Source organism: Dipodomys merriami, unplaced genomic scaffold, assembly GCF_024711535.1.
Source record: "Dipodomys merriami isolate MVZ:Mamm:240054 unplaced genomic scaffold, mDipMer1.0.p SCAF_2556, whole genome shotgun sequence".
Taxonomy (NCBI): domain Eukaryota; kingdom Metazoa; phylum Chordata; class Mammalia; order Rodentia; family Heteromyidae; genus Dipodomys; species Dipodomys merriami.
Window position 1 is genome coordinate 35,597 of NW_027204000.1, and position 8,869 is coordinate 44,465.

Below are 8,869 nucleotides of genomic sequence, written 5' to 3' on the forward strand. Positions count from 1 at the left end.
CACTTTATGCACAGCAGAGGATGAATATTCACATTTCATGCAAGGAGCATTGCAATCTTTGGCTACAGTGATTCCAAGATGACAGGAGTAGGGAGAGACAGAATCTAGACAGGGATGGGCCTCAACATTTCTATTGTATACTAAATTGAGGCATTCTAGGCTTAGTATCATCTGATGATCCGACTGCATTCTGCAGAATGCCACATTTAAAACAGTTCTTGCTGAGAACACATGCTTTCAAGACATGCCATCCTGAGAGACTAAGTAGAGACAGCCCACATCAAAGAGATGGCAATTGCATGCAGTCCCTGGTGAGGAGAAATGAACTAGAGAAGAAGCCATGAAATAACTTGAGGAAATAGCTCTTAAACTTTCCTGAGGAGAACTGGATCTAATCCATTCCATGGGATACATGCAGAAGTCCCTACTGCATGCAGGAGAATTCTGGAGTTCAAACCTCCCTTGATGACCAGAGCTGGATTTGATGTTCCTGTGCCGGGAACTGCCTCAGGGAAACTACTGAATGTAGTGAAGTCAATTTTTTGGGGGGTCCAGTCGTGGTGCCAGTACTCTGGGCCTGGGCACTGTCCCTCAGCTCTTCAGCTCAATGCTAGCGCTCTTTCACTTGTGTCATATCGCCACTTCTATCTTTGTTCTTTTTGCTTATGTGGTACTGAGGAATCAAACCCAGGGCCTCAGGCATGCAAGGCAAGTGATCTACCACTGAGCCACCTTCCCAGCCCCATGAAGGCAATTTTGTTTCAGAAAAAACATCTGAAGCAATGTATTGGCTGGTGTAGCCATCTGGTTTACATGCATTCTGTGCTGAAGATAGCCATAGAAATGCATTTGATGCTCAGAAGAACTGGAGGAGAAACATTCTAGGGTAGAGAATACATGGATACACATTCCTAGAGAAAGAGAGATGGTCCATTCTCACTCCACTAACAACAAATGAAAAGACTTGCATTCCATGTTTTGTGCAATGGAAATTAGACCTTCCATATTCAGTAGCAACAGTGCATTCATTTCGTGATAACTGGATTCATAAGGTAAACCCAGGCTGGCAAGGCCTTCCCTGTATGGGTGATGGATTCCATGTGGAAAAGCATTGGAGAAGTCATACTCTTTTCTTTACTGGGCTTAGCACCTGTACTGGGCTTGCTCAGAGCTACAGCACAGATATTCCATGACAAGGAGCAGGAAGTAGCAAGGCTCCATGCTGCCAAAAACTGGAGTTGATGCATACCTTGCTTGCCAAGGAGAACTTCCTATACCACTTGCCAGCCTAACATGCTGAGCACAGGGATCCCAGCTGGCACACGTAGAGAACGTGCATTCCTTGGTGAAGACAGCTGGATGTGATAAAATGCTTCCAGGGAAATATGGCTGGAGGCAAATGCATTCCAAACCAAGTCCAAACGAAGAATGGTGCTCTAACACACATTTACCTCTCTGAGGATGAAAGCTGCAGACAGCTGCCATGCAGAGTGTGTGTGTGTCAGCAGCTCATATACTACAAGGTAGAGTCTGGCTCTAGGTTCCTGAATGGCCTAGAGGTCATTCAAGGGAGCAGAAAACCGCTCATTTACTCTGAGTAGAATGGAGGGAAACAGATCTCATACTGAGGAGAACAGCAGTAGAAATAGTTTTTGACAGGGAACACTATGTTACTAAGACTGCATGCTAAAAAATGCTTACCTGGGCACTTACTTTGCTGGTGACAGTCGCTATCAACACATACCATGCTGAGATCCTGAGTAGAAAGATGCATGCTGAGAACTTGAATAGGTGTATTCCTTGATGAAGTCAACTGGTGCGGACTCACCCACTGCTAACACCTGCTATGAAAGGGATGCATTTCAAAACAAAAGGAAATGTAGCAAATCCACTTTACCTGTATTGAACATAACACTGGAGTGGACATTTACCCTGCTGATCAGAGCTGGAATACATGGATGATATCATGCTGAGAAGAACCAAATATTTCATGCTGAATCGAGATGATGACAAAATATTCCATTCTGACAGTATTGGCGAAGATCAGTTTCACTATATGAAGAGGTGTAAGGCATTGATACCATTCTGAAGAGATGGAAAGATGCATTTGTAAATAATGAATGAGAAAGACGGGTAAATAATTCCATGCTAAAGAGACCCCAATTGGACACATACCTGAGTAAGTGGAGCTCAGATAGATGGATTGCAGTTCAGAGAGCAGTTCTATATTCCATGCTGAGTACAGAGCAAGATAATTCCATGACAGACAAACTTAGAGTGCACATTTTCTTTCCTGAAAAGAGCTGGAGTGGATGGTTTCAAAGTTGAGCAGAAGTAGAACACCTGCATCCCATTCCCCGGAATGCAGATGTAGATGCATATCATGATAAGGACACTTAGCATAGACACACTTCTTGTTCAGTTGAGTGAGCAACATGAGATTATTTCTAGGCCTGGAATTCACATGGACTTTCCTCAGGAGACCTGCAGTAAGACCAGTAGCTCTATTTCATCCAAACCAAGTAGAGCAGGAATAGATTAATGCAGTCTGATGTGAGGCAGACAAGACATCTTTGATCCAGAAGAGCCGAGGCAAACCAGAGGAAACACATCCCATGCTGAAGTGTTTGCAGTAAAAGATGAGTCTTCAGGAAAGTTGCAGCAGAAATAGTCTATGCTTTTATGCCCTCACATGCAAATTCTTTGTGCATAAAACAAGCAGAGTGTACCCACTTAGTGGCAGGGTGTTGTCAACGTATTCTATACCTTGTAGAGATGCTGAAACTCAATACATCCAAAGGAAAACTATGTGAGGTGCAACACATGCCTTGGATTACACCTAAGAGAGCTGGAATCAAAGACTTTGAGGATGACAGAAACAGGAAGAAAGGTTGATAAGGCCAGAGAGTCTCTCTCTCTATTCCATATTGTGATGAACAGAAGATGGACTATTACACATCCTTGACCACAGACATCTAGCTTGTTTAATGGAGCTCATCAATAGATTTCATACTAAAACCAGACCTATAGGAAAAACAATCCACCTCAAAAAGGTTTTAAAGTCACACATTACACATGGAAGACAGCTGTAGGAGACACATTCCATGGATAGGGGAATTGGAGAAGACACATTCCCTGCTGGAGTAATCCACAGTGGATGGGTTGCCTGATGTGGAGATAGAATACATGCTGATTAGACCTGCAACAGGCATGTCACATCCTGAGTCGAACTGCTGTTGACAGATGCCATGCTGAGGACAGCTGGGGTAGATGCACTCCATGCCAAAGAGTGCTGTACTCCCCAGTTACTTCCTGGGGAATGCTAGTGTGAACACTTTGCTGAAGTGAGCTCCTCTCCACAAGTGCCAGAATGGCCTCAGCTTCATCAAGAGCCTCTCTTAATGGAGAGAGATGGAGCTGATGCATTCCAATATGCCCTAACCCGCAGCAGACAGACTCCAGACTGCAAGATGCGGGACTAGAAAGTGTCAGTAAAGAAGAGGGATTCTGTAGACAGGACTCATGTTGATGAAAACCTGAGGAGTTGCACTTCTTGCTTAAATGAAAGGATGTTCTTCATGGAAAAGGGTAAGGGACACACATCCCATACCGAGGAGAAAATGAGCAGGAGCATTCCTTGCTCAAGACAGCTGGAGTAAACATATTGTTCAGTGAAGGCAGATAAAATGTAGACATTCCAAGTTCAGGAGGCATGGTAGAATCTCAGGCCATGCTGTAAATTCCTGGAGTCCACACATTCCAGTGTAATGAGACAAGACAGTGACAGTCTATATGTTGAGTATTAGGGTACACAGGTCCTATGCTATAATTACACATGTCAACATGCTGAGGAGAACTTTGTTAATAATTACCTACCTGAAGAGGGCTGCATTACACAGATTCCGTTCTCAGAACACCTGGAGTTCACCGCTGCCACCACAAGGAGAGCAAGAAATTACACTTACCTTCTGAGTCGAGCTGCATGTGCTACATTCCATGCTATGGAGAGCCACAATAGTGTCATTCCTTCCTGCGGAGACATGAGGGAGACCTAGAGCATGAGAAATGAGGTCAAGTGCACAGATGTCATTGCTGTGAGCAATGAGGGATAAGATGCAGTACTGCATGATTATATAGAAAGGAGATGATAACAAATGCTTACCTCAACTAAATGCTGTACTTCTCTAGGATGTTTGGAATAGATGCATTCCATGCCAAGGAGAACAAGAGCACATGTGTCCCATGATGTTGGTAGATATTGGGATATTTCCATGTTCAGGAATCCTCAAGGGGACATTCAAGTTCCTGAAAAGAGCTGGAATCGATGATACTAATGCTTGGGAGACTCGGGACACATACACGTCATGCTCCAGAAAGTAACGGAAGGTACATTCCTTGCTGAGAAACAGTAGAGTGGATCTATTCCTTGCTAGAGTGAGCTAAAGGAGATGACCTCCAGTCTGTAGACATCTGGCCTCGACATTTTCCATCTTTAGGATGACGAAGATAAATGGATTCCATCTAAAGATATGCTGGAAGTGTTAGATTGTAGACTGTGAACTGGATAGACACATTCTACACTGAGAGGCACTGAAGAATACAGATTCCACAGGAGGAAGGCTGGGGGAGCCCCCTTCCTGCTGAGACAGGCTGCAGAACATAACTTTCCTGCTCACCACAATGCTGAAGAGACCTGACCCCAAAGTTCGTGGAGACCTATTCCACATGCCTGGAATTGGAGAATATATATTTCACATACTGACCACTGGATGAGAAGTATTGTACATGCCAAAAAACTAGAGAAGTCATATTCTTCTTACTCAAAACTGGAGGAGACACACGACATTCTGGATTGAGAACACTTGAGGAGATACATTCCTCATTGAGTGGAGTTCTATGAACATATTAGAAGTGGAGCTAAGTGGGAGAAATAGTTTGCATGGTGTGCTTTTCTGGTATATACATGCTCCTGGTGGAGGGATGCTGGAACAAGAGCTCTAGCTTGCTGAATATTGAATCTCACTCCATTCTCACAGGGATTGGAGGAGTTGAATTGCATGCCTTGTATGGGTAGAAAGCAAATCTTTCCTAAGAGAGCACCCATGGTGTACTTTATGCACAGCAGAGGAAGAGTACTCACATTTCATTCCAAGGAACATTGCAATCTTTGGCTACAGTGATTTCAAGGTGACAGGAGTAGGTGTAGACAGAATCCAGGCAGAGATGGACTCAACATTTATATTGTATACTAAGTTGAGGCATTCTAGGCCAAGTATCATCTCACCATCTGACTGCATCCTGCAGAATGCCACATTTAAAACAGTTCTTGCTGACAACAGATGCTTTCAAGACATGCCATCCTGAGAGACTGAGTAGAGACACTCCACGCCAAAGAGATGGCAATTCCATGCAGTCCCTGGTGAGGAGAAATGAACTAGAGAAGCAGCCATGAAATAACTTGAGGAAATAGACTCTTAAACCTTCCTGAGGAGAACTGGATCTGATCCATTCCATGGGATACATGCAGAAGTCCCTACTGCATGCAGGAGAATTCTGGAGTTCAAACCTCCCTTGATGACCAGAGCTGGATTTGATGTTCCTGTGCCAGGAACTGCCTCAGGGAAACCACTGAATGTAGTGAAGGCATTGTTTTTTGGGGGGTCCGGTGGTTGAACCTGAACTCTGGGCCTGGGCGCTGTCCCTCAGCTCTTTATCTCAAGGCTAGCGCTCTACCCCTTTTACCACATCGCCACTTCTATCTTTGTTCTTTTTGCTTATGTGGTGGTGAGGAATCGAATCCAGGGCCTCAGGCATGCAAGGCAAGCGCTCTACCACTGAGCTACCTTCCCAGTCCAGTGAAGGAAATTTTTTTTCAGAAAAAACATCTAAAGCAATGTATTCGCTGGTGTAGACATCTGGATTACATGCATTCTGTGCTGAAGATAGTCATGGGAAATGCATGTGATGCTCAGAAGAACTGGATGAGAAACATTCTACGGTAGAGAATACATGGATACATATTGACAGAGAAGGAGAGCTGGTCCATTCTCACTCCACTAACAACAAATGAAAAGACTTGCATTCCATGTTTTGTGCAGTGGAAATTAGACCTTCCATATTCAGTAGCAACAGTGTTCGTGATGATAACTGGATTCATAAGGTAAACCCAGGCTGGCAAGGCCTGCCCTGTATGGGTGATGGATTCCATGAGGAAAAGCGTTGGAGAAGACACACTCTTTTCTTTACTAGGCTTGGCCCCTGTACTGGGCTTGCTCAGAGCTACAGCACAGGTTTTCCATGACAAGGAGCAGGAAGTAGCAAGGCTCCATGCTGCCAAAAACTGGAGTTGATGCATACCTTGCTTGCCAAGGAGAACTTCCTATAGCACTTGCCAGCCTGACATGCTGAGCACTGGGATCCCAGCTGGCAAATGTAGAGAACATGTATTCCATCGAGAAGACAGCTGAATGTGATAAAAAAAAATCCTTCCTGGGGAAATATGGCTGGAGGCAAATGCATTCCAAGCCAAGTCCAAACGAAGAATGGTGCTCTAACAAACATTTACCTCTCTGAGGATGAAAGCTGCAGACATACGCCATGCAGTGTGTGTGTGGGTCAGCAGCTCGTATTCTACAATGTGGAGTCAGGCTCTAGGTTCCTGAAAGGCCTAGAGATCACTCGAGTGAGCAGAAAACTGCTCAGTCACTCTGAGTAGAATGGAGGGAAACAGATCTCATGCTGAGGAGAACAGCAGTAGAAATAGTTTGTGACAGGGAGCACTGTGCTACTATGACTGCATGCTAAAGAATGCTTACCTGGGCACTTACCTTGCAGATGACAGTAGCTTTCAACACGTACCATGCTGAGATCCTGAGTAGAAAGATGCATGCTGAGGAGAACTTGAATAGGTGTATTCCTTGATGAATTCAACTGCTGACTCATCCCCTGCTGACACCTGCTATGAAAGGGATGCATTTCAAACAAAAGGAAATGTAGCAAATCCACTTTACCTGTATTGAACATAACACTGGAGGGGACATTTACCCTGCTGATCAGAGCTGGAATACATGGATGATGTCATGCTGAGAGGAACCTAATATTCCATGCTGAATAGAGATGATGCCAAAATATTCCTTTCTCCAAGTATTGCCGAACATCAGTTTTACTATATGAAGCGATGTAAGGCATTGATTCCATCCTGATAAGATGGAAAGCTGCATTTGTAAATGATGAATGAGAAAGAAGGATAAAGGATTGCATGCTAAAAGACCCCAATTGGACACATACCTGAGTAAGTGTTCAGAGAGCAGTCCTATATTCCATGCTGAGTACAGAGCAAGATAATTCCATGACAGACAAACGTAGAGTGCACATTTTCCTTCCTGAACAGAGCTGGAGTGGATGGTTTCAAAGTTGCGCAGAAGTAGAACACCTGCATCCTATTCCCCGGAGAGCCGATGTAGAAGTATTCCATGATAAGGACACTTAACATGGTGTCAGTTGAATGAGCAACATGCGATTGATTCCAGGCCTGGAATTCACATGGACTATCCTCAGGAGACCTGCAGTAAGACCAGTAGCTCTATGTCATCCAAACCAAGTAGAGCAGGAATAGATTAATTCAGCATGATGAGAGGCAGACTAGACATATTCGATCCAGAGGAGCTGAGGCAAACCAGAGGAAACACATCCCATGCTGAAGTGCTTGCAGCAAAAGATGAGGCTTCAGGAAAGCTGCAGCAGAAATAGTCTATGCTTTTATGCCCTCACATGCAAATTCTTTGTGTATAAAACAAGCAGAGGGTACTCACTTCGTGGCAGGTTGTTGTCAAAGCATTCTATACCTTGCAGAGATGCTGAAACTCAATACATCCAAAGGAAAACTAGGTGAATTACATCACACCTTGGAATACACCTAAGAGAGCCGGAATGAAAGACTTTTGGGATGACAGAAACAGGAAGAAAGGTTGATAAGGCCAGAGAGTCTTTCTCTATATATATTCCATACTGTGATGAACAGAAGATGGACAATTCCACATCCTTGACCTCAGATGTCGAGCTTGTTTAATGGAGCTCATCAATAGATTTCATAATAAACAGACCTATAGGAAAAACAATCCACCTTGACAAGCTTTTAAAGCCACAAATTGCACACGGAAGAGAACTGGAGGAGACACATTCCATGGATAGGGGAATTGGAGAAGACACATTCACTGCTCTAGTAATCCACAGTGGATGGGTTGCCTGATGTGGAGATAGAATACATGCTGATTAGACCTGCAACAGGCATGTCACATCCTGAGTCGAACTGCTGTTGACAGATGCCATGCTGAGGAGAGCTGGGGTAGATGCACTCCATGCCAAAGAGTGCTATACTCCCCAGTTACTTCCTGGGGAATGCTAGTGTGAACACTTTGCTGATGTGAGCTCCTCTCCACAAGTGCCAGAATGGCCTCAGCTTCATCAAGAGCCTCTCTTAATGGAGAGAGATGGAGCTGATGCATTCCAATATGCCCTAACCCGCAGCAGACAGACTCCAGACTGCAAGATGCGGGACTAGAAAGTGTCAGTAAAGAAGAGGGATTCTGTAGACAGGACTCATGTTGATGAAAACCTGAGGAGTTGCACTTCTTGCTTAAATGAAAGGATGTTCTTCATGGAAAAGGGTAAGGGACACACATCCCATACCGAGGAGAAAATGAGCAGGAGCATTCCTTGCTCAAGAGAGCTGGAGTAAACAAATTGTTCAGTGAAGAGAGATGGAAGATAAACATTCCAAGTTCAGCAGCTATGGTAGAATCTCACATCATGCTGTAAATTCCTGGGGTCCACACATTCCAATGTAACATGGCAAGAGAGTCACAGTCTA

General features: G+C 44.3%; 1 long non-coding RNA gene across 1 annotated transcript; it reads right to left on the minus strand.

The window, feature by feature from the left end:
• Nucleotides 1-1,540: 1,540 nt before the first annotated feature.
• LOC138836727 (uncharacterized) lies at nucleotides 1,541-3,211 on the minus strand. Its single transcript, XR_011375029.1, has 3 exons — nucleotides 2,176-3,211; nucleotides 1,932-2,085; nucleotides 1,541-1,844 (listed from the first exon to the last, which is right to left on the minus strand). It is a non-coding gene; the product is annotated as an uncharacterized lncRNA (long non-coding RNA).
• Nucleotides 3,212-8,869: the final 5,658 nt, after the last annotated feature.